The sequence below is a fragment of the Pogona vitticeps genome, chromosome 1, assembly GCF_051106095.1.
Source record: "Pogona vitticeps strain Pit_001003342236 chromosome 1, PviZW2.1, whole genome shotgun sequence".
NCBI lineage: Eukaryota > Metazoa > Chordata > Lepidosauria > Squamata > Agamidae > Pogona > Pogona vitticeps.
This window is the reverse complement of record NC_135783.1, coordinates 221635404-221661993: the sequence shown is the minus strand read 5'-3', so window position 1 is coordinate 221661993 and position 26590 is coordinate 221635404. Positions and strand designations below refer to the sequence as shown.

The 26590-nt window shown below is 38.4% G+C and overlaps 1 protein-coding gene across 5 annotated transcripts in view; it reads right to left on the bottom strand.

The window, feature by feature from the left end:
- The window catches only part of LRP1B (LDL receptor related protein 1B), a 1166776-nt gene that overhangs the window by 837671 nt on the left and 302515 nt on the right, over window positions 1–26590 (bottom strand). The window lies entirely within an intron of this gene.

The following is a 26590-nucleotide window of genomic DNA, read 5'->3' as shown; positions in this document are numbered from 1 at the left end:
GTAGAGACTTTAGATACAATCTGTCTCCTATTTATCATGCTTCCTTTCATCTGTCCCCAGAAGGATTAGCCACACAAGAAAGATCACTGTTAATGACCATCAACGACCCATGATAATGGGTTGAGAAGCACTGCAGAAGTGTCCCTGATATAGGGACAAAGGACTCACCCCCAGTCCTTCGTCCCTATATCAGGGATCTCCTACGAATACCCCCCCCCCCGCACAGGTGGACATAATGAGGTTCCAGCCCCCTCCTGGAAGGAGGCAGGATGATCAGCCTACCTACCAGGTTGAAGAGTGGCTAGTGAGCTCCAAAGTGATAGGAAGGGAGTGCAGAGACCACAGCAGCAGCGGAAGGGTGAGTGGACAGTCTGGCCCCTGTGTGTGGGTATGTATATTCACATACGAATACGAATACCTCAGTCTCTAGTTTCAACCTAGCAAGAAAAAAGTCCAGTTGCCATGACTCAACTTCCAAATTAATATACAGTGGTGCCTTGCTAGACAATGATAATCTGTTTCACTGAAATCGCTGTCTAGCAAAATCATTGTCTAGCAAAAAGCAAATCATCATCTAGCGAAAATCGGTTTGCGAAGCAGGGACCAAACATTGTCCAGCGAAATTCCCCCATAGGACTCACTGTTTTGTGAATCGCTAAAAGTCAATGTCTAGTGAAAAAACTGTCATGCGGGATAACTGTCTAGCGAGGCACCACTGGGTATGTACTGCACTAGGAAGCCTTGATCTCTATTGAGGCAGTTAGAGATAGACTGGAACTTGGTTTTGAAACCAATGTCTATGACCTCTGCCTCTTAACCAAAATTCCACTTGTGCCCTAATATGCCACACTACAGCAGATATCAATGCAACATTTTAGACTAAGCATCATTCCTTTGCTTGGAGTCAATGGAAGAGAAAAGTTTTAAAAGGAAAAGCACATTCACACATCCACACCAAAAAGGAAGGCAAGGGGCAATGGAGACATTTGACAAGCATCACCTGGCTTTTACAAATGCACTGGACGACAGAATAAGAAGCTTGCCCTTCTTTATGAGCACAATAGTGTCACCTCAGGGTGTTTTGTTTTTAAGTAACTGCTTCCCTTCTGCACTTGAATTGGAGCCTTTGTTACATGAATTTAAAAGCTACACTTGAAAGGTATCAATTATCTCTAGGGAATTTTGGTTGCAATTGACTGAAGTGTTAATATAATGTGTTGTATGAAGATTGAAAGGGGGGAAAACAGACCAGAGGAATATAAAACTCTAGGTTGACCACTTTAAAATAGTTAAACTAGTAACAGAAGTTTATTTTATATATTTTAAAATACAGAGGAAATTGAATGGAATTTGTCTCTAACAGGCTATATAGAAATGATGTTGCTTTCTGTGACCCAGAGTCAGTCTAGATGGTGGGCCCCTGTCTTATTTTTCACACCAATTTGTCTGTCTAGTATCAAATAACTAAAACATCACAATACATCTTTGAAATATATCAGGGCACATCTGTATATACTTCCAACTATGAGTGAAGGGATATACTCAGTGCTGAAAATCCATTTCTGAAATGACAGGATCTAATATAAGAGAGGAGAATTGTTCTTGTGTCTACAGTTCTCTGAGTACCCAAAAACTGCTCGGGAAAGCTGGAAAACCTTTGAAGTTAGCCTTCAGGAAACTCTGAGGGCTGAATGGGAGAAGAAACTAAAGCACCCTACAGTATTATGCTAGATTTCAGTAAAAGACTTGTTCAGCCCACTGAAGTATTTGCCTGGTTTAAATTTTTAAATGACAAAAGTAAAAATGTTTCCTTTACAATTTTAGTATTCTAAACTTCTGAAATACAAACATTGTTACAGTATTACTTTTCTACAAGGATTTCTATATTTTAAAGCAAAAGTTGTGCAGCTCAACTAGAATACATCTGGATATTTGACAGAATAGTTGTTATGTGCCATCAAGTTGGACCCTACTTATCATGACTCTAGTAGGTTTTTTTGAGTGAAATATTTAAGGAGTTGTTTTACCAGTTCCACCCACACAGTGAGCTTCCATGGTTGAGCGAGAATTTGTACCCAGGCCTCCCGATTCCTAGTCTATCACTCTATGCACTACCTCACTGGGAACCCATTCCCTATATAAAAGCTCTTACTTACTTACTTACTTACTTACTTACTTACTTACTTACTTACTTACTTACTTACTTACTTACTTACTTACTTACTTACTTACTTACTTACTTACTTACTTACTTACTTACTTCTGAAATTTTAAATCTGACGCACAAAGCCGTCCTATATTCAAACCAGTCCACAATGTCATTCTCTGGTTTGTGTAAAATAGCTCTGTCAGGTAGGTGCTGGATACCAGTCTTTCTTGCACCACTGAGGAAATGTGAAAGGCCCCAGAGCAAGTGGGAAGAGTCCGCAGATAGACTGCTTTCTCTGGCAATGTTGCCACTGCCGCCAACAGGAATGACACTGGCTTGGGGAAGAAATGTGGTGTGAGCTTCTCTCATGCCCCACCAGGCCTCCTTCTTCTACTCGGGTGGCCCAGAAAGAAGCAGCTAGTCAGCTGACCTCAGTCCACACCAACTTACTATAAGAAGAGTCCAATAATATCAGCAAACCTGTTTCAGTTCAGTGGCTTCATAACAGTATGTTAACCATGGCAGGGAAGTTTTAACTGGCAAATAAATCTGTTAAACCACACTAGATGTATTTAAAAATAAATGTCCTCATTTGATAGCCGTAATAATCGATCCTGCACAACAACACAGCTGGAATGACTGTTTATTCTGTGTGCTCTTATGGATTCCACTTTCTGGGAAACACAGATTATCAGTAACCCACATGCATCAATCTATTTCACCAAGGAAAAAGTCCAGTGCTTTCCTGGGATACAGTACATGGAAAGCACAGGAAAAAATGTAAATGCACCATATTTTTTAAAAAGATGTGATGAACTCAGAACATCATTCCACTGCCTTTTATAACATTCAACAAATATTAAGAATTTTAAACTGGATGAAAGGGTTATCAACATTTTAATTTACAGTTCAAAATGGCATACATTATGGATCCCTTTTATTTGCATTTTTAAAAAAACTATTCATGTGTTCTTTCAATAGAATTTAATATTGAGCAATGATTCAAGTAAATTTTCAGAAAGTGTTGTACATACACATTGGCCTTCATGAATTCAGAGTGCTAAAAAAATCCTTGTACCCATTTGAGGGTGATCAAAAATGCATTGATAGGTTTTCTTTATTTCAATTCTTCATTGTGATGATTTTTTTAAAGTGGAAATTCCTATTTTTATATCCTCATGCACAAATAAAACACACAAGTAATTATTTAACTAACAATACCATAATTTGTGACTAGTTTGGCCTACTAGGTGGAGGAATTTCTACAAGAAAATAACACCAAAATCATAGTATGTCACCTCAAAACATATAGTAAACCATTGTAGAAGTCAGGAAACAGAACCACACTTTGCTGTTCTTTTGTTTCTATATTCCTGCATTCCATTGTGGAAACTTCCACCTGAATAATTTTAATTGTAGTTTAAGATGCTTTTTTATGTGATTATATTGTCTAATTAACACCTTTGTGAATCTGGTGAAAGCAACATAGCTTTCAGCTCTGTTATCCAGCAAGTTTTCAAGGTGAACTGACAGATGAAGTCTTCAAAAATAACTTAAAACTAACAGCATTCACAGCATGGTACCTTTTCTCTGGCTTCTTACAAGATTTTCCTTTTCTCTCCTGTACATCTTTCTTTCCAGTGGTTGCTTATCTCTCTCTGAAGTTTTGATTTGCAAATTGGCTGCACTCCCCAGTTTAATTTAACTGCTAATAAAAAAAGGAAAACATCAAATATGCCTATAACTTCCCCCTGTATTGCCAAAAATCATTTTTATTTTGAATCTATTATTTCCAGTGGGGTTGAATGAAGAGAATTCGTCTCCCTTCTCTTCATACACCTTTTTCCTGCATTCACTTTGTGATTTTGTTTCAATTTTCTTTGTATCCAAACATACCTTATGTACTTTGCTGACCTTTGAACTGTCATTTTATTTTCACCTCATCTCTTTTGCATTTCTCACATGCTCCAATATTGCTTGCAGTCCCAGACATGTGCCTCGATTTAATTCAGGCAAATGTAAATGCATGGGAATGAACTGATGACTGAAGGCTATATTGTTTCAGCTGCAATGTAACCGGACTTTTAAAAATGGGAAGGAAAAATGGGAAGGAAATTGTTCTAGCAATTACCTTATTTGATTCCCTAATCTCCTGTCAGAACGTAAAAATTCTGTAGATATTTAGAGCCTCAAGCTAAATACTTGAAGAGGGAAACTAAATATTAAAGGAAACATTTCCCATGCTTCCTATTTTGTTCACTTCGGAATAGCTGTCTTAAAGGATGGCTTCCACAATGCTTTGCAAAAGTGCTCATACAAAATATCCTGTCACAATTCTTTTGGTCTTTTAAAGCTTGGTTTGTGACATGCCCATCTGTTTCTTGCCAAATGGAAAAGATAATTTTACCACGTTTCCCCAAAAATAATACAGGGTCTTACATTAATTTTTGCTCCAAAAATGCAGTAGAGCTTATTTTCAGGGGATGTTTTATTTTTTTCATATACAACAGTCTACAATGCGGCACAATGGTGGAGGGCAGGGTTTCACTTAACTGGGGCTTATTTTTGGGGTAGGGCTTATATTACGAGCATCCTGAAAATCATACTAGGGCTTATTTTCAGGTTAGGTCTTAATTTCAGGGAAACAGGGTACTAGACTTCAGGCAATTTAGGGTAGTATGTGTGATCAAATGGTTCTGTATATGATATTGTATTCATAAAAGTGCATTTTTCTTTGTGTTTTTAAAGTGTATTTTATTATTGCTTTGCTTCGTGAACGTTTGCTATACACCTGCACGAAAATCTATTCCTTGTTTTTATTTTTCCCTAGTTTTTTTTCCAGAATCCTCCCCATTTCTTTTAATTATTTTTGCTGCTAACAGGTAGCCTGCCTCCTTGAGATTATTCTTTGGATTCCACCTCTCTACAGTGGACCCTCGACTTATAGACAGCTCGACTTACAGACTTCTCTGGCTGCAAAATTTAGGTTTGACTTGCAGCCGGAGAATCGACCTACAGCCCAGAAAAAAAAAATGGAACAAAAATGGAACAAAAACGGCCAGTTATGGCATTAATTGGTTTTCAATGCATTGTAGGTCAATGGAGACTCAACCTACAGCCTTTTTCAACCTGCAGCCACTATTCCAATACGGATTAATTCCGTAAGTAGAGGGTCCACTGTACATATACAGTATATATAAGCAAGAAATGCATGTAATTGCATGCCATCAAATCAATTCTCATTTATGCTAATCCTTTTTATGGTTTTCTCAGGTACAGAGTACTATGAATTGGTTTACCATTCCCTTCATATATAGAGAATTGTCTGCATTCTTTTATAGCATATAGCACCGGTCCTTTTTCTCCCCTCCTTTAACAACACAAGTGTCACTGCACTGAAGAGTTGCTAATTTATTTTTTTCTTGCATGCTCCTTTTGTCTTCGTTGCATTATCTCGCTACTCAGTATAGGCAGCATCTTTTAAACTGAAGATGCATTTTAATAAGTATTCATCTAAATGCACGGTTCCTGGGACTTTAGGCACTTTATTGAGAGTGGACATTGATCTTTCCTTAAAATCATGTTTCTTGCCAAAAAAAGAGAGGTGAGATCCTTCCCAGCTCAAAACAGTATGCTATGATACATTTATCATAATAACAAATGCAACTGCAGTGAGCTGACGCTGTCAGAGAGGATATTTGCAAAAGAGGGAACAAAATAATATTTGCAGAAGAGGGAACACAAGATCATATTATGAGTCTCTTGCATTTCTTTCCCACAAGAGTAGGTAGAAAGGCTATTTCAATATTACTCTATGCAGATGATACCCTGTTAATATCTCATACTCAAATAGGACTTAGAAGATTATTGAAACAATTTAGTAACTATTGTAAGGAAAAATCCCTTAATATCAACTATGAGAAAACTAAAATTATGGTTTTCAACAGAAGACCTCAGGCTCATAAATGGTCATAAATGGTCAATGGATGGGAGAATATTAGAACAGGTAACTCATTATAAATATTTGAGAGTGATGTTCTACCAATCTGGTTCTTGGGTGACCCAGATTGACTTTGCAAAGCAGAAATTTGAAAAGGCCATGTGTGGTATATTTAGATTCTATAGAACTAAAGGAGGGCATTTGATCCCACCCATCCTTGAAATTTAAAAAAATCAAGCTACATCCCCAGATCCTGTATGGTGCTGAAATATGGGGAACTGGAAACCTAACCTCCTTAGAAGTAATCCAAAATAAATTTGCTCGATTACTCCTGGCAGTCCCCCCTTCAACCCCCTCAGTATTTCTTAGACTAGAACTGGTACTAATGTCAATAATGACATTAGTCTGCAAGTTAATAATTAATTACTGGCTGAAAATTCTGTTCATCAGTCTGTCAGAATTTTTAATAGCATCATATGAGGTGATGAATTTTGGATCGTGGAAACTTTTTGCATTGCAACTAGTTGCTAAACATGGATTCTCAGAAGAGTAGGTGAGACACCTTGGCCTACCCTGCTGCAAATTCTATCCTTGCCTTTGAATCTTCCACCTTATTTTGCTGATCTAATGAGTTCTGGTTATAGAAAAGCTTTTACTCGGGCACATTTTGATATGTTACCACTAGCCAGTTTATTAAGCTACTGTACACAAATTCCATATCACAAGAGAGTTTGCTCTTGTGATAAAAAAAATCAGTGGAGAATTTGGCACATGTAGTGCTCTATTGTCCACTATTAGACACCTATTGCGAAAGACTCCTTAACCCTATTTTACAAAAACAGTAATTCTGAACAAGAAAAACTCAAGATTCTACTTTCTGGCAGAGGCAAATTTGTCATTTTCCGAATGGCACGCTTTATCTCTACATTGATAAAAATGAAATATGTATCACCCGCCTCTACCATGTCAATACTTAAGTAACTACATCTTTGGGGTTATTCCCCCGTGATAGGTGCTTGGTGCTGGCATTGGTTAATGTTTTCCATCTGTTTTTGCCCTCTCCTTAGATGTCAGAATTTTGTGCTGCAATAGAAATCAACCTGATTCTAAATGACTTTTAATATTTCATTGTACTATATTTTAATGGAGTATATTGTTTATACTGTTTTATATTGTTTTATCTGAAGTATGTTGCAATGGCCTGTGTGCCATGCAATAAACTTATTTTGCTTTGCTCCCCCTCATTGCTCTTATAAGCAATGACACATCCAAAATGTCAGCTTTTATTATTGCAGAATTCATATGAAATAGTTCACAAATAGGCAGTGGAATTTCCAAGCACAAAACAGAGCCTTCTTCTAACATGTTGAATTTGGCAGCAATTCAGGAACAAAGATTAGGGTGGGACTTTGTGTGTACCCAAAAGGAGAATTTGTATTATTATTTTTTAAAAAAATTATCATTCCAGAAAGAGGGCCTCTAAAACGGAAATAATTCATATTAACAAAAGAGAGGTATACAAGTTTCATGTTCTTTTGTCTTTCCCTCTTCCATTTAACTTTTCATTCATCCTTTGCATGTTAAATTGACTGATTAATTTTTCATCCTGTAGCACTTACAAAAACATGGTGTATGACCAATGACAGCTGAACAATTCAGAAAGTCCAGGGGTATGGGGAGCTGTTGGATCTGCAAAAGGGACTGGAACCCAGTTAATAGTGCTTTTTAAAGTTTTATTTGTGGTATGTGTGTGTTTGTTTTATTGTTGTTTTGCATCATGGACTTTTGCTGTTTACACACGCCACCATCCATTCCTTGTTTTTGCCTATCTATTCATGTATTTTTGGAGGATCCTCCCCATTTCTTTGGATTAATTTTGCTGCTTCCAGGCAGCCTACATGTGCCAGCCAGCTTCCTTGAGATTATCTTTTGGGTTCCTTCCCTTCCCTCAACTCTTCTTTGGTCCTTTACTTCCTATTATTATTTTTTCTGCCTGCCTGCTAAACACAAAGAAGACAAAAGAAGGCATCATATGGGAGAGGTGACTGAGGAGAGATACGTCCTTATTGTAGCAGTTTTGGTTGGTTGTTGATTGTATATTTTTCCTCTGCTTGCTTGCTTCTCTTCATTTTTTGGAGATGGGGTGGTGTATGGGGTTTTTATTTTGCTATTCTCCATCTTGTGGAGAGTTTGTGCTTTCCCTGTTTGACCGATTCTTTTTTTTTTAAATGTTATTTGGTTAATTTCTTGTACATTAATTCTTTTTTAAAAAATGTTATTTGGTTAATTTCCTATACATTAATTTTTGTTAAAGCTGTTATTTTGTTGGGCATTTTGTAAAATATTAATTTTCTTTCTTATATCCTGCAGCCTGTTATTGGAGTGCATTGATTCTCTGTTGCATTACCTCTCTACTTTTTGGGAGTAGTTTTAAAGGGCTTTAAAGTGTTCTCTGGGTTTTTGGAGTGCTCAAAACACAAAATAAACCCAAAACAAAGTGACCCAAGAGAGGCTTTCCCATTCATGAAAACAAAAAGACTGGTGGACAATAAATAAATGAATGAATGAAAGAACCCAAAATGAAACAAATATGAAACCTTTTCTATGTGCATCCCTAACATATATACAGTATCAGGATCCTACCTGATAGGCCATGGCATGTAGTGGCAAGTATTACTTTTGTTCTCAGTGGAGATGTGTCTGAACTGGACAGATGTTCAGAATGTTTCACTAGTTGTTCTGCTGAACACTGCAAAAACTTGGAGCAATCTTAGATGCTGCCTCTGAAATATCTAGCAATAAGACAGGTCTTTCTCAGTTGCAGTTGGGAGCAAAGGCTTGAGGGACAGAGTGCTACTTTTCAGAGACTGAAAGTAGCAAAGAAATACCCTCTAACATCTACTTCTGAAATTGCTGTTGCAATGTCCAACCTCTCTCAACTACTGTATCCAGCCACAGCATATTTATATATGGGAATTTTTCATTCTGCAGTTAAGAAGTGTTTCTTACCTGTGCTTCTGCATTAATCCCTCAAAACACTATAGAGATTTTGAACGTGTTGTAGGTAAATGAACTTATGACCATGTGCCACAAATCTTACAGGTGTTTTAAAACAAGCCACAGGTTTGACAGAAATACTAAGCTACAGGATTTCAGCCTTTATGAGAAAATTATTATCCATTCATGGTCTTGCAGAAAATATCATCTTAGCCATTATGCATGTAGCTAAATTCTTCAAAAGAAGCATTTACCATGAAGAAAGATCATAGGCTATCAGGAATATATCTTTCTTCAAAGCACATGGTCTTCTGAGGCCTATGCCCTTCTTTACATTTTAGCCCACAGTAGATGAGCTGATTTGAGGTTATGGAAGGAACAGAAACTATAAAACGTATTAAAATGTTCTGGAGAAAATAGTACTCAAACTGATTTTGTTTGTACGTATGAAAGATGCATGTTAGAAAACAATGGTACAAGAGACAAAATACTATCCATATTTAAACAAAACCACATAAGGTAATGTGTGGCATAAACTTACAGACTTTAACAGAGGTATTTGTTTAAAAACTACAAATATTTAAAATATGGATTTATCCTTATAGAGGATAAATAGAGTGGTAAGAATATCTTGAAGGAAGATGGCTGACTGATGAAGAAATAACAAGATGAATGAATAAATGCAAATAAATGATACAACACCTGGCATGCTGAAAGCTACAATAATAGTCACATAATGAGAAACAAAAAGCACAAACTGTTACTGTTGATTGTTCAAAGCAAAAATAAATAGAAAAAATAGACTGAAAAAGCATAGTTTTGAGTGGTTGCAGCCAAAGGAAGAATAGCCATGATGACATTCAACCTCCAGAAGAATTAACAGCAGCCAAACACCTGGATGAGTTCAGAAATTCATTGGCCAAACATAACATGAGTGACTGGCTGTTGTTTCAAATCAAGGGGAGAAATTCATAAAGCTTAGGTTCTTTTATATTATATGGGTCGAGTGTTAAAATTTGCTTCAGAAAACAGAATCTGATCTGATCTTTTTCTTCTTTGATCAGCCACTTCCTCCCAGAAGGCAGGGACATTCTTACCACTCTTTTTTTCCTGCCTCACACTATGGTTCTCAAAATGAAAAACAGCAATTATTTCCTGCATCTTCATTATTCTAGTCAACATCCTCAGCTTGCAATGGCTTTTTGAACTCTGCTGTTTTCTTATTTCTCAGTAGTTGTCTGATGACACCATCAAAGTAAAAACAAAAATCAAACCCACTAACAGTCCAACCCATTCTGCTCCAAATCTAGTCCCTATCTTTAGTTATTTATCACTAGTTGTGTGCCGCACAGTGAAAAATGTGCACCATTGAAAACAATGGAATTACACTAGGCAACATCGTCATTGGATTCTGCTTCTAATTTTTGTCTATAATTACCAGAAGTCAACTAGTGAAAAACATATGGGCATCTACTGATGCATGTTAATCCCCTGCACTAGATCAGTCCACAAATATGTGTGGCCAAAGTGTTGTTGTTTACATTGTTTATTTTCATCTAATTCTAATGAAGTGAGTACCATGAGTTTCATCGCAGCAAAATTAAAATAGGACTTAAGCCCCTTAAGAGACAGATTGGTGTTGCTTCTTGTTGACACGTGTTTAGCAATTATAACAACTGTGTTACCTAAGCTAAAAGATAAATTTCACTCATAATCATTATGGGTGTTAATAGACAGGAGAGTTCAACTGTGGACAAGACAACTCAAGTGTACATATAGGGAAATGAATATACAGAGACAGATGGACACAGACACACATGGAGAGAGAGAGGGAGAGAGAATGGAATACTTATTGGCAACTACTCACTATTTTCTGGAAGCTCTTTGGCATAGTGAACACCACTGTAAATAAATAAGGCTAAGCTGAAGGTAATGTAGTACCACTGTTGTCAAGGGTATAGTTAAGTATGACTGAGGGTATGATCTATATATATATAGGCATCCTTCAGTCTCAAGAGACTATGGTAACATGCTCTGAATTGAGGAGTGTCCTTTCCAGAGCATGAAGCCTGGGTAAAGTAATATGGAGGATAAGCTGTTACCCAAGCAGCAGATCCCCCCTCTCCACATTGCTGAAATGGTCCAATGGAAAGGCAAGGGCCAATACAACTGGTTCCAGCAACGTCACAGGAGTTTGCAGAACGACACATGCTGCCTTCGGGACTCCAGCTCTGGATTTTGCCTCAAGGTTAACTCCTGAATCCTTTTCCATGAGTGGATATAGCCACAAGGCAGTGGAGGTTTGAAATCAGAGTTTCCCTTCTCCTAGATGGGCTGCCTTCCATGGCTGACGAGCCCCACCTACCCAGCCTGCTCAGAGAGGGAAATATCTCACATTTTGGACTGCTTGTGGCACAATGTGATGCAATCTATTTCCCAGCGATCACACATCAATATGTGAGACTGCAAACTAGCCTGGCCCCGATCTGTGTCCAAGCTGGATCTTTCGGGTCCAGCAACAGGGCTAATCCTTTTGTGTGTGTGTGTGGACTGTAGTGATTCCTTCATGGACTGAAAGGTCATTTTAAGGGTGATCACTCCCAGCAAAGTGACCCTTTCTATTGTGAGCACCTGCAATCCTTTCTCGTCCTCTGACTGCATCCTAAACCGTCTCTAACTCTGCCTCTGGCAATGCCTCATCAATTGCTCCATTCACCCCCACTACCCCCCACTCCACAAGCACACATCCAATACCAGCTCCACAGATCAAGTGCCAGGACCAAAACAGAATCTATCCTCCTGCCTCAAAGATTTCCATGTAACTCAAAGAAGTGACACAAACAAAAAGCCTGATTCTACGATTGTGCAGTTTCAGGAAATACATTGGCATACACAACTGTGTTTCAGAAAAAGCTAAGTCTACAGATACAGAGTGCTGGAGATACTCCCTTGGTGTGCCATTGTTCTACCCAATTCAGTGACACAGGCTGAGTTCGGTACAACTAGTGTGAACATGCATGTTTAGCACAATGTCATAAGCACTTATCTGGTAAATAAGGCAATTTGACACAGTAAGTTCTTATGGTCACTGAAGGGCACGCTTATTTCTCTTGAACAACAATGCGTTCATTGCTGCTGTATTGTTTCCTTCATGAACTAGAATTGGGCATAATTAATTATACATTTATTATTCAATCTAATGTAACATTCTTGATGGCCCATTGTAGCACACAAAGCAGGTAATTTCTATTTGTATTATATTTTTGGCACTCTCTTCACACTCAACAATTGATTAAATATTACCAGCATAGTTTTTTTTTCTATGCATACTGTGTTTCCACAAAAATAAGACAGGGTCTTATATTAATTTTTGCTTTAAAAATACATTAGGGCTTATTTTCAGGGAATGTTCCATTTTTTTCCAACAACAATCTACATTTATTCAGTTACCATAATTTATTTTATTTATTTATTATAAACTTATTCCCATTTTCCTTCCCCTTTTTAAAATGTACCTGGTGCCACTTCCTCCAGGGGTGCCTCTGCCGCTGCCAGGAGGCGCCATGGTGACGGCTCGGGTTCCTCCAGTGGCGGTGCCTGGGCTGAGGCTCCCGTTGGGGCTGGCAGGTGGTGGGTTTGTTTTGTAGGAAACAATGGCAGCAGTGAAGGGGGAGGCACTGGTGTGGAAAGGAGCGGGGTCCCGAAGCTTTCAAGCCCAGTTGAGGAAAGGGTGGCGGCTGCTTCACCATGTGGCCCTGCCAGCAGCACCGACAAGGGAGCCGAACAAGAGGAGGGTTAAAAGAGTTCTGGTAGGAGAAAGAGGGGAGGGGAAAATAAAGGTAGGGCAGGGGGCGGGCAGGCTGGCGGTGGCCAGAGCTCTGAAATCACCTCCCCCCTTCCGACCTTGTGCTTTTTTTAGCCTCGCCTGGGCGCATGCTGAGGGGAAAGCATGCACACTGCAGAGACGTGAGCCCCAAGAGCCGTTGGGAACTTAGGAGCCAAGGAGCAAGTTTCTGGCGGTGCGCAGCTCCTTCCTTCCTGGCTGCCCAGTCGCTCTGTGAGCAAGGGAAGTGGGAGAGGAGGGGAAGAAGTTTTAAATCTCTCTTGTGGGCTTGGGAGGATCCCAGTGAGACCCTGGTGGAGGGCAGGGTTTCATTTAACTAGGGCTTATTTTCGGGGTAGGGCTTATATTAAAATCATCTTGAAAAATCATACTAGGGCTTATTTTCAGGGAAACACGGTACTTCAGAACTGAAATACCAGCTTTATATCTTCACTCATTAGATACTGTACGTTAATGACATGGTTAGAATTCCTCCATTAGATAGCTTGCCCCTCATCTCCATTTTATATGACAGTCATTCCATAAAAAAATCTAAGAATATTAACTTTATGTGCATGGAAATGATGAGACATAAAGCAAACAACACCAAGGAAGTCTGTGATGGCTGTGAATATGAAATGGGATTAGCATGTAGGCAATTTGTCTTATGTTGGATATGAAATAATCAAACTTGTAATTAAATAGGATCATTGCAATATTTGGGGGATGGCATTGTTTCAGCTGTTTAAATGCTTTACCTTGTTTTCTAATTTACCATATAATTTAATATTTTTCTTTAACGTTCATTTGGTGAAAAAAAGAAGACACACTCATAATAGTGCATCTTTAAAATGATGAAAATTGAAAAATATGAAGAAAAAATATGAAAAAAATATTATTTCTTCCCTGCCCACTACTATGCATGTCATTTACTAATTGTGATCATATAGTTCCCTTCTTGACTGGCAGTCTCAGTGCCAATTTACCATCAAGACTTAAAGATGTTTCCCTGGAAAAAAATCCCAACTAGCAAGACATCAAGTAAGCAACGTGATGGCATAACACTGTGTTACTCAGCAATCCAGATTCAGCTACATGCAGCCAAATCAGGACTTGTCAACAAGGCTGATCTGGAGCAGGCCAGTTAAATAGGGTCTCTAGGGGATCTGGTATGCCATATGGTGTGCTGTGATCCATGCATCCAAATGGCAAACAGACCTCAAGTGATGGTATTTGGTCCACCTTTTAAAAGTGTATTTGGTATGTGTAATACACTTCTCTTAAAAGCTCAGGTTGAGAGCCTGCCACAGTCTAATGCACATACCTAATACACATATACACTTCTTTCCCTTATCTTAAAGGGCCAGTCAAGAAACTGCCACAATGGTGGATATGGCTGCAGGAAGTTTCTCAACTGGCCCATTAAGACAAGAGAAAGAAAAAAAAGTTTTTTTTAAAAAATAATTATTGAATATAATTAATGGAGTGCATTTTTACTGCTGCACTGGAGCCTTAAAAATTTTTTTTTCTCCATCTCGACAGCACTCCATCCTTCTAGGGCTCTTTGCACCATGAAGCCAATCCCACCTTGGGTTTTCAATCAGGACAATCAGAACAGCCGACAGGGTGGGAACTTTTCCCTGCATAGAGTGGACATTTTGGGGATGTTATATACAGCTGCCAGGGGAATACAGAAAGCATTGCCAGGCACATGGAGCTCTCTTTGCCTCCTGGAATGGATGCAGGTGGTGGTATGATACTGCAGTCCATGGTTGACCCTCTTTATGATGTGGGGATAGGGAGATCACATGCATGTTCAGCTTGGGGGCTATTGGACACACCCCAAGAAGCAATTGTTTTGTGCAGCCTACCTCTATATATAAGGTAAAAGACAAACACCACTGCTCAGGAAAAAATTTCAAGAAGTAATCCAAAGTTTTTCTTCTTGCATATCTGCGGGTGCATTAGTGAATATCTCCAAGTGCATTACATTTGAATCTCTACTGCTTGATAGAATGAGGCATGCAGCACTTTCTACATAATGCATTGTGCATAAGTTCTTTTGTCCTGTATTATTTCCCCATTCACAGTCAAACACCTTTTCACTGGCTAATACCAATTCGTACTGTACGCCTAATAAAACATCTAAATCTTTATTTAAAATTGCACAGCCGCTTTTAAAAGAGCAATTTCACATTTCTTTGGGAAAGCCATCTGCTTGTGAATGACAATGGTTCTCATCAGTAATTTTGTGAGGAAAAAACAGTCATTACACTTTAACACATCTCCAAATACTGAATAAAGAATAACATCCTAGTACAGTATTATTTAAATAGACTGCATTCTTTACGGTGCGATGTCTAAAGGCCAAACATGTCATTATTATAATAAGAGCATTTGTAACGGGTTACACTGTAACTGAGGCCCAAGGTGAAGTGGCATTATCTCCAGCAACAGCTTTTCAACATAACATTGTACCAGAAAATAGTGTTGTCATTTATAAATCTACCCAATACAAATACTGTAATTATCTGTTTGTGCTAACAAAGTCAAAGCGGACACCATAGATAACTTTTTTCCCCTACACCGTTTCTCAAAACATTTGAATGTTATTTATTTAACACTGTAAAATAATAGGAATCGGGCAATATTTGCTATGGCTGGACAAAACATGAGTGGAGTTAATCTTTTGAAATGTTAGGCATGAACATTCTGCACTAGGAATGTTTGATTCACGTCTCAATTCGGCCCTGGTCACATGAGGGAAAGGTTCTCTAGTTATCCCCCAGTTAGTTTGTTGCTTTTTTTCCCCTGGCCACAAGATACACAGTCAGGACCAAGACATGTTCCAGGCTAGCAGTGTAACTATGGAACATTTCCCCGTCACCAGGATAGTTGTGTTATTTTGTACCTTTGTTGTACTGGTGCATTCCTTACCAGGACTTGCCCTGTCTCTTTTCATAATTGAAGACAAGAAGGTAGCCACCATTACTGCAGCAGGCACACATTTTTTTTTATTTTTATGCCCAATACATTGATGCACTGGCAAAAGTATGTAACTGGGAAGCCACCGGCATGAATTACTAGAGAGGATTTTTTTATTATTATTATTGAAAAAATACATTGAAATGTTGGTATGCCAATGTCACCAGGGAGGGGGTGATCGCCAGTACTGCTGCATGGATATCTCATGTCCATTGTGGGCAATGCATTTCTGCAGGAGCAGCCAGTGCATCAGAAACCTTCACAACTGTTTGGGTGCATCTGTATTTTGTTTATGTTTAGAGAAGGAGCTGATGCTTTGACATGTGGGCATTAGAAAAGTGGAGAGACTTGATCTCCCATCTTGCTTTCTGTTGAAAATGCAGGATTATTATAGAGTTAGAATTACAAGAGAACCTTAATACCAAACCACTGCCTGCAGAATCAGGAAAAATAATATTGAGTATAAGGATGCAAATCAAAAGGAAGTACATCAAGAACTGGGAAGAAGAAGAATTGGTAATTTCCTTTCTATAGTGGGGCTCAGGTTTCACACAGAGACTGGTAAGTGATGTGGAGCAATCCTCCTTTTATTCTCTATTGGTGGTCCAGCTGGAACCAGAAGAAGCATACTTCCTGTGTAGCAACTTGAGCAGAGCAGTGAGAGGGAAAAGAATACTGTACCTACTGCCAGCATAAAGGATCTTGACTATCAACAAGAGAAGTCCTAACTTAAGAGACAACTAAATGTTCTGAAGTGGTCTGTTACAGAAAAATCAAAATACAAAAGCAAATGGCTATCCCCAGTCTTCTCTTCATAGTATCATAGTACTACTGGCTTTTGAAGGAAGGAGTAGCAGGAATAGAAGCTTGAGCGCAGACGGTTATTTAGGGACAGTATTTGTGTGTCTTTAAATCAATTTTTGAAGAAAAAGAGTCAGAAAACAATAGCCGGGAAGCCCTATTTTGACTAACTGGAATAAGATGTCACATAGAGGAAGGACTGATTGTTTAGCCATGAGAAGTACAGTGTAAATTGGGTTGCCATCTACTAAATCTCCCAATTAAGAATACCCAAACAGGAAACTTAATTATATATTTATGCAAAATAATTTGAATATATTTGCATTACCACTCTGTTATAACAAGCACCCTTCCTTTCTGATGACTGTCCATTAACTGGACAGTGTGTCCTGAAGAAGAGTCACAACCGTAGATTACTGAAGACAATCTAGGAATCCCTCTTTATTTCCTGCACCTTGTTGTTTGTTTTGTTAAACCTCAACAAAATAAAAACAGATGTGGATTTCAATTACTTCTGGGTTTATTCTCCCCCCCTTGTTTTACATTGTTTTTATTTATTTTCCCTTCTAGGGGTATCCTGGGGATGGGAAATTGGTCCCTGGACCTTGTCCACAACCTATGTTCTGTTATGATTATTTGATATTTGTACTAGCAAATTGCTAAAAACCAGCCCTGAGCTTGTGACTACTGAAGAGGAGTAATCATTCCAGAGACTGGGAGTTCAGCATACAGAGCAATTTACTATTTCTTCAGAAATCTGTTTATGAATTGCGCAAGAGGAAGAAAGATTGCTGAACTTACTGACAAAAGCTCCCAGGGTGGACTTCAGTGGTTCCACAATGATTTGCAACAACTGTGTGGTGTTGCCTCACTTTACTTGAGAAGAGCAAACAGGAAGAATTAGAGCATTGTGGTGCAGTGGTTAAGCTCTGCTCACGACCTGGGGTTCAATCCCAGGGAGCCAGCTCAAGGTGCACTCAGCTTTCCATCCTTTAGAGATTAGTAAATTGAGTACCCAGCTTGCTAGGGAGAGGGGCAATGTGTAGCACTTTAAGTGCTATGGGGCAGTATACACACAGCACACTTTGCTTTGCAGTCTCAGAGGAAGAAAGAAGGATGCCTAGGACTAATAGATGTAGAATTATGTACACAGATCTGGAAACAGTAAGGAATGGGGCTGGCAAACAACTGTCCATCTGTCTATTCCCTGCCCTCAGTTTCAAGTTACCTGCTACAAGCTTGATATTCTATTTCAAACATGTTTTACCTGTGCATCCGCAAAATGAATTGTAATATTAAAGCACACTATATTTCCTGCAAGCTCTGCATACATAACTAAATCATCTAGTGGGGCTGGGAGATCCTGGAAACAGCAAAAGAGGTCTATGTGATTGAAGCAAGGATTGATGTAGAAAGGAAGAAAGAAGGAAACATAGTCTTTTTAAAAATTAAGTGTGTAGTAAATAGCCCTGCCTAAGCAGCTGCTGAGCAAAATTTCCTGGGCTGCAGGGCTCAGGGGAGGTGGGCAGCATGGGGAATGCAGGGTAAAAATGATAATCATTAACTAAAGGGCCAGTGCATAACAGAGACACCTGCTGAAAAACAAACAAACAAAATGGATGTTTTTGCTAGGGGCAAGTGAGTGCTAGTCTTGGAGCATCTCAACATTATGAGGAGAGAAGGCTTGAGAAGAGGAAAGCAGTTGAAACTTGCTGGTTAACAATACGATGCTAGCAAAGCAACATTTGCTGTACCAATATCTGGTATTCGGTTGTGGAATAGTCACTTGTGATGACTTATTTTTAAGTCTGCAATAGACATCACACCATGGTGAGAAACTTGTGGTGCTCTAAATGTCATTTGACTCCATCTCCTGTCATTGCCTAGCAAGATGGCCAAAGTTGAGAATGATTGACATGTAGAGAAACAACCAACAGAGTGCCACAGATTCTCCACCTCTGCACTGCATGTTTTATAAACCAAGAAAGGACTTTATCAAATCCCATACTTTGGCCTGCCATCACACACCCCCGCCAATCAATTTCCCTCCTGAAAGTATTTGTCAATGGGAAGACAGCAGTAGTGCATAAAAGAAGACAAACCAAAGGAAATAAAAGTGGAAGCAGAGACGAAAGGAGTCAAATGGACAAAAGAACAAGGAACTTATCCATCTGAAACTCCACTTGTTTTCTGGCAAAAAGCAAGGAAGATACAAAAAGAGATACAAAGACATGTAGGGCCCAGCTTCCTTGCAGTGCTGTAAAGGTGCCTTAAGTTGAACCAGTACTCCCAACTGACTCATAAAAATCAACATTATGAACAGCTACAATAGAAGAGACAGCAACATTTCAGTGTAGCTATGATTTTTGTTGCTTAAATTTCCCTAAAAAGGATTAATTTAGCTTTTCCTTTTTTCTGATTTTGTTTTGTTTTGTTTATTTATTTATTTATTTTTGGTAAATTACAGGAGCTCCACTGCTTCTCTGAGTAGGCATACTTTTTTGAAAAGCTAGCACAGAGAAAGTGCAATTTAGCTAGCAATTAATCCTTAATGTGATCTAATTACTCCTGACATTTGGGCATCAGGCACTATACTTCAGGGGCCGCATTCTTCTCTTGCTCCGTAGGTAAGAGTTTGCATTGAATTCAAGGAAATGAACCGCTGCCATCAGCTTTCAGTTAAATTAACTTCCTCCCTACAAACCTGATCTGGAAACAAAAGAGGCATAAGATAATTAACCATGGCTAAAGTGGAAGAAAAGCTGACGTTCCCCCATGGCTGTACTTTGCTGGTATTGCAAAATAAGGTGCAGCCTAAATTGTTCCCTTCCAAATGTGCAGCTGCACATTTTATTCCCAGAGACAGATAAATTGTAGGGAATAAGCATACCTGACAAGTCACAGAGACCTGTATCTGCACAATTCTAGACTTCATTTAGGGATTTGACTAGTTCCCATTTCTCCTTGCAGTGGTTGCATTTTGCAGTTGTAGGAGGTGACCTCCATAGCTCTTCCTCTCACCAAAGATGGGGAGAGGACATTAACAGACCTTGATTTATTTGTGGCTTCACTCAAGGGTGAAATTCACCTTCTTGAGAAAGGCCAGCAAAAAGTTTATGCTTAAGTGTACCTGAGTGGATCATAACCCTCTTGCAATGCGACTCCAGCAGAAATAATTTTAGCTTTTGGTATAAGGGTCTCTTTCTGCTCTATGCACATTGATACAAAAAAGCAGCAGAAAGAATACAAATTTCTGTTCATGGAATCACAAAGCTTTTCACTCAGAATGGGAACATGAAGGTAAAAGTGAATTTTATAAGACAGCTGTAAAGCAAATATTTTGGACTAGCGTTCAACAACTCACCAAAAGGGACCCAAATAATCTTATTTTATGATTTTCCCATCCATTTAAATTTTTCATTTGAATAACTTTCTGCATTTATATGTTTGAGTAAACTTCAAACTTTGTGCTGTCATAGAACAGAAGCTTCCCTAGGAGAATATAGATGGGAGAGCATATACAGAGGGGCCTCGCAAGACGGGCACTCCATTTAACGATGAATCTGCAAAGCGACGTTTTGAATGGGGGAATTTTGCTGCGCGATGATCGGTTCCCTGTTTCGGGAACCGATTTTTGCTTCCCGACAATCAAAACAGCTGATTGTTGGGGTTTCAAAATGGCCGCCGGGTGCTCAAAATGGCTCCCTGTTGTGTTTAGGAGCCATTTTTCGCTGCACAGGCACCCAAAAATGGCCGCTCCTATGGAGGATCTTCGCTGGACGGTGAGTTCTTAGCCGATTAACCAGGTTTTAATGCGTTTCAATGGCTTTTTATTTTCGCTTTATGACATTTTCGTTCTACAGCGATTTCATTGGAACAAATTAATGTCGTAATGCGAGGCACCACTGTATATTACAAATATTTTACTTGTACTTCTGTTTAATTAGGCTGTCACCCAAAGATACCTTGGAACAGTAAACTGGTGATAATGCTGAGAACTGTTTGTTTGAAATCCTTAACCACACCTGAGGAAACAGCTTCCAGAGTTTTTTGAGGAAAAGGTTGATAACACTAGCAGAATGTTCTCAAGCTACTTAGAGAAGTCAGAATTGCATTGTCTTTTTTATCTGTGTCCTCTTTTGTTTGCTATATTGCTATTTAGTATTCTCTTTTTACTGTTTGTTAAAAAGGAAGGAAGAAAAGGAGTCACATGAGCATAAAATAAACCCTGCTATCCAACCATGGACCAATACTATTGGATCTAAACTTTGGAAATTTTCTTACAATAACACAACACACTTGCTCATCTAGCACAACAATGTGTACAATTGACTGACAGTAGTATTACAGAGCTTTAAATAGGGGATTCTAGTCCTTCCTGGAGTTACCAGGGATGAAATTTATGATCTCCATGCAAGACAAGCCCAGGGCAACAGGACCTCCCCTCAATTGAGGTCCTGGGTCCTGCCGTGAATAGTAGAGGATACATTTCTCTCTCTCTTTCTGTCCTTGGTAGAAGCACCACATTACAATTAACAAATAGATGAGATAATTTTTGTCAAACCCAGAAGGTGCTTCCCAAAAGAATATGAACACATCTGGGTATCCCTTGAGCAAGGACAACATTTGTCAACTTATCTTTCGATTCCAGAAGCAACATTGTGATGTTGTACGAGATAAGTGACTATATGATTTTGACAATGGCCTGCAAGAAGCCACCACTAACAAAAGGTGGCCATTTATCATTGCCAAAGTTAATTATAATTTCCAATAACATAGAGAACTTGTGAGCACCCAAAGAACTACTGTGTCAGCTTTTACAGACACATGATTGTGACATACTTTGCATTCAGGAAATACATAGATTTATCCACCAATGATGCCCCAAAACATCTGGCATGAGACTTGCAATTGGGAGACCTCATAGACAAAACAGAAGCACTGTTTTAGTCAAGCCTGGCCTCCAAACGTCATCTAATACTGTAACAGGACACAAACTGTTGGTTAAAAAATTCCAGAACTTTTAAAACATTCTGTTAGATTCTGCTAAGAACATAGGCTGCACTTTGCCCACTCCTATCACATCTACTAATACTGCAAACATTTATTATATGCCTATGACATATATTTATTTCATTTTTCTTATTATAAATGTTAAAGTATTACAGCAGTCTGTACAGTACATAGTTAAGTTTTATCATACTGTCATAGACCCGAAAATTCAGATATACAAACATAATACAAGATATGCAGAATAAGTAAAGTGTTAGAACATATCAACAGTATAAAACTTGAATCAGGTGCTTGTCTTAATACAAAATTTTATGAATTCTTAAAACTGAGAATAAAAACTTAGCAACTGACAGTGTTATTAATTGGTTCTCTACCGACAGCAGAAACTTCAGGAAGTCTGTGGGAGATACAATAGTACATTTACACGTTATTGGGTAGAGATACTAGATATATTTGAACCTATATAAGCTGCATTCTAGAATGGTGTGTGCCAAGGACTCAACCATTTCTTCCTCACAGGGGCATATCCTTTCTCCATAGGGAATGTTATTAAAGCACCCTTTAAACAAGGATGAGGGAAAGCAATTAAACCTAGCCCTTGAGAAGACAAAACAATACCTTGGTACTGTGATTTGGTATAAGTAATTTGCTGACTTGGGAAAGATAAAATTTAAACCAAAGTACATTGGTGAACAGGTCCTGTCTGCACATGCTAGTGAATACTGGAGGTCTATATATTTAATATGTTGTACAAGCACTGACTTGGTATTGTCACAGGGCTGACTCAGAAAGAAGTCCATAGAAAAAGCCTAGAAGATGTAATTTTTCTGTAAATCCCTTATGCCATGATCTGGTAAAGATATCTTTTTGTAGATGTGTACATATGTATATTTAGCTGCAACGGAAATGGTAAAATACTACAATCTATTAATTTTTTAAAAAAATTAAAAGAAAACTTTAAAAATAAAGTGAATTAGCCATTTTCCATCCTTGCCATGCCCACCTTGACAGTGTGGGAGCCGAATATTTAATCCAGACAGAAAATAGCCATCAGCCCCAATGAAGTTAGCAAGATATAATAAAAAATGTAATAAATTTTCAGAGGTTTGTCTTTGGGACTTTCAGGATAGCCATTCATCCCAAATTTTCAACTACAAAGGTCATCCACTAATATTTGATAGTAATGCTATTAGTCAGAGAAGCTTGTGTGGCCTATCAGACCAGCCTAATGAAGTATGCCTAATAAAATATTTTAGTAAAATTACCAATCTGGAATAAGGAAAGGCTGTCTGCCATATATACTTGTGAATGGAAAATAATAATGTTGTTCAGGCAGTTGGTATTTCAGAGGGTTATTGGTGAGTCTTCCAATTCAACACTTGACAGCATGTGCCCACAAAAGCAAATGTTTGCTGTTCAGCAAAAGCTAATATCTCAGGCAAGGGAGCCAGCAAAGTAAGCATGAATGCTAAACACTGCTTGGAGTGATGGTGAAGACGTAAGCATATGTCTGGTTGTTACAAACCATTGGTGAGTTGCAGAGTACAGAAATAGCTATGTATTATGCTATTTCTTAATATTCTTTTTAGACTTTGAAAAGCATTTCACACAGGAAACAGGAATATCACAACAGTGTCTGAGACAATTTGTTTTTATCCTTGAATAAGGCTATAAACCGTTATTTATTTGCCAGAGCAATTATTCACTGGCAACAATGCTTGTTCAGACAATTAGTTTTATGTAAATATTGCAACATTCCTGTGAACATGTACACATAAAACTCAGCACTAAGGTTCTGATTCATCTATCAGTGAAACTTAAAAATGTTATGAGGCAAATCCTCTGTTAGTTCCATTATCATCTCAGCATCTCTGCCAGGGTACACTCAATGAGCACACCTCCACTGAGTGAGATGTCCAGATACATAGAATATATTTGGAAAGAGGAGGATAAGAGAAACCATAAAGACTTTGGGAAGAGAGATCTTAATAGACCTGGAAATTCCTTCTCCAATATATACCCCTGCAGCCATTTTCATAGAGAACATCCAAATGGTAAATCAATGCTAAGAAATGGTCAAGGAATATGGGGACCAAACTTCTACACAAATATAAACCAAGAGTAAACATTTAAACACACTGTAAGAAGCAGGCTGTCTCTGCAACTGTCAAGATTCTGTGTTTCTATGCTTTTAAGCCTCTCATTTTTCTTGAGCTGCACTCCTTCTGATCAGCAATATCTCATGGTACAAAGAAAATCATGTTCCTACTGTCATTCCCCCAAAAGTGCTGGTCTAAGGAACCACATCCATGACATCTGAGGGGCAAGGATAGCCTCTGTGTATGATACCGTGAAGTTCACTTTTCTTTGAATGAGTTTCAGAAACATGTTCAACAAAATTTTACAAGCATGGTAATATATTCAGACAGCAAGATCCTGACTATAAACAGAATGGGCCTATAAACAGAATGGCTTTGGGATATGGAACAATTGTTTCACCTTGTTAAGTGCCAGCTGGGTAAGGGGGGGAATGGAGATTATATAGTTTATGTAATGCATGATATGCTGTGGCATTAGTCCTCAATGATCTTAATTTTCTTATCCAGTAGAATCTATCCAGCTTAAAGCAGGAGCTTATTTTCACTCAAGGGATATGATAAGAAGGATTTGGCGATGCTCATGCCAAAGTCATCAGAATGAGAGATAAGTAGGAAACAGGTCCACTTCTGAGGTAAATATAGGCATTTCATTTAAGATAGACAAACTCTACTGAATAGGAAAATAACAACGTATTAATACAGGTGATGGTAAGTTGTATACCAGTAGGTTATATACCAGGTTGTATACTAATCTATAAGGAAGATGGACAGAAATGCAGCACAAGAAAAAAAATTGCTTTCTGATGCTTGCCATGTCTGCAAATTGATGGCTAATTTGAAAAGCCTGCCTTACTTTAGCTTTACTTCATGTAGATCACGAGCAGTTATTCTGCTAATGTTATTTGTCTCCCAGATCATCTTGATTAATGTTACTTTTTAAAACTATAATTACTGATAGACCAGGCTGACACCTTTATGAGGATGTTCAGGAAATGGAGAGTGCTTCCAAAACAATGGGGCTGGCTACATACCCCACTGTTGTCTACCATTACTTTCATGATATGTTCTTACAGCTCCACTTAACTGATTCATTGTTCACGTAAATCAGTCCTAGACTCCTAACTCTCGGGATAGTCTAACAGAATGTTGTCTGTTTAGAAGGTTACGATTGTGATACTGTGATTGGTGATGGCACTATAGGCTCCTACATCTGCAGAGCCCTTGTAAATCTTCTTCTCGGTGCAGTGATCTGCCTCATGTAGTAACTCTTGAACACATGCCCTGTTTCAGATTTTACAGTGCTTGGTGCTTGTTAAGGAGGGGTAGAATGCTACAAAATTGTTCTTTATTAGGGATATGTGGTGTCTTGACATGATAAAACATTTCAGATCTCTTTCCCCACTCACCAACTCTGTAATTTGTCTAAGATATTCTAAGGTCCATTTCCTTCATGAAGCAAGCATGGACAAATAAACACACACAATATGCAAGTGCAGGACTGACTGATTCAGAGAAAGATGCAAATATTCCATCCGCTTCAAATTTTGAATGAAGCAGCAGGGACAATTCACACAATTTGTGCATAGTAGTGCAGTTTTGTGCAAAAATTGTCAATTTTATCTGGAATTCAGCCATTTTTTACAGATTGGGGTGGGGTTTTTTGTGTGCAACGTATGTTCTTGCTTATGCAATATCTTTATTAAAAATATAGGAAACTCCTTGTCAAATCCATTGGAGAAAAAGGTCATAATTATTTGTCTATGTTTGTGAAGCTGAGACACATCAAAATTTGCGTTCTGACTATGGGTGATGATAGAGGAGACATGGAAAGAGCAGCAGACAGAAAAGAAGAATGTATCTTTTTTACAAGTCATCTAATCAATCCAGAAGTATCCATTCATCCTGGAAAAGGTAAAGGAAATAAACAAGTGTTTGGGGGCAATGGGAAAGGATGAAGGGTGAGCCTTTGGGGTAGCAGGACATCAACAGAGGTGGACACAGGGTATGGTATTTCCTTGTTAAGCAACTCCCATATGAAACATCTGAAACATCCTTACATGTTGATCACGTAGCAACACAGGTTTGTACATTTATATAGCTCCCAAGCCAAGAAAAGCAAACTGGAACTGCACCCAAAAGCCATGGAATATTTCAATATCCATTTTTAAAAATGACAGTTATAATCCACATTCACACAGAATAGGAACCCTATAGACAATCCAACTGTGGTTAAAACAAAAACAAATATTCAAAAAAATCCTTATTTGCTTCATGGTAGTGGGATAAGCTTATTAAATATAATCTCTTAAGGGTTGTCATGTTTTCTTCTTTCACAGCTTGAAATTTGTAGAATTCTGTTATCTCCTTTATCTCAGACATGAAAAGTGATGCTGTATATCCTCTACTTTTTCACACCCTCTCACTGCCCCATAACCTTACCTGAAAACTTTTGTCATTTTATGACTACCTACTTTAACATTAAATTATTGTCTCGGGGACATGAAATGGAATCCATCATTTTGTTCTCTCGTTAAGAAACAAGGAGATATGAAGATTTAATATAATCTTATCAGTAGTTCAGAATGCTTGGCAGAAGCCCGTAGGGTTCTGTTCTGTTCTCCAATAGCTCTCAGCCACAGAGAAAAACAAGATTTTTTTTATTATGATGATTAAACATATTTTATTAAAGCTTTCCCTGACATTTTTCACACTTTGAGTCTTTTCACCCATTACCTCCCTGCTCCCCCAACTCATTTTCCACCATTCCAATTTTCTTTTGAGGT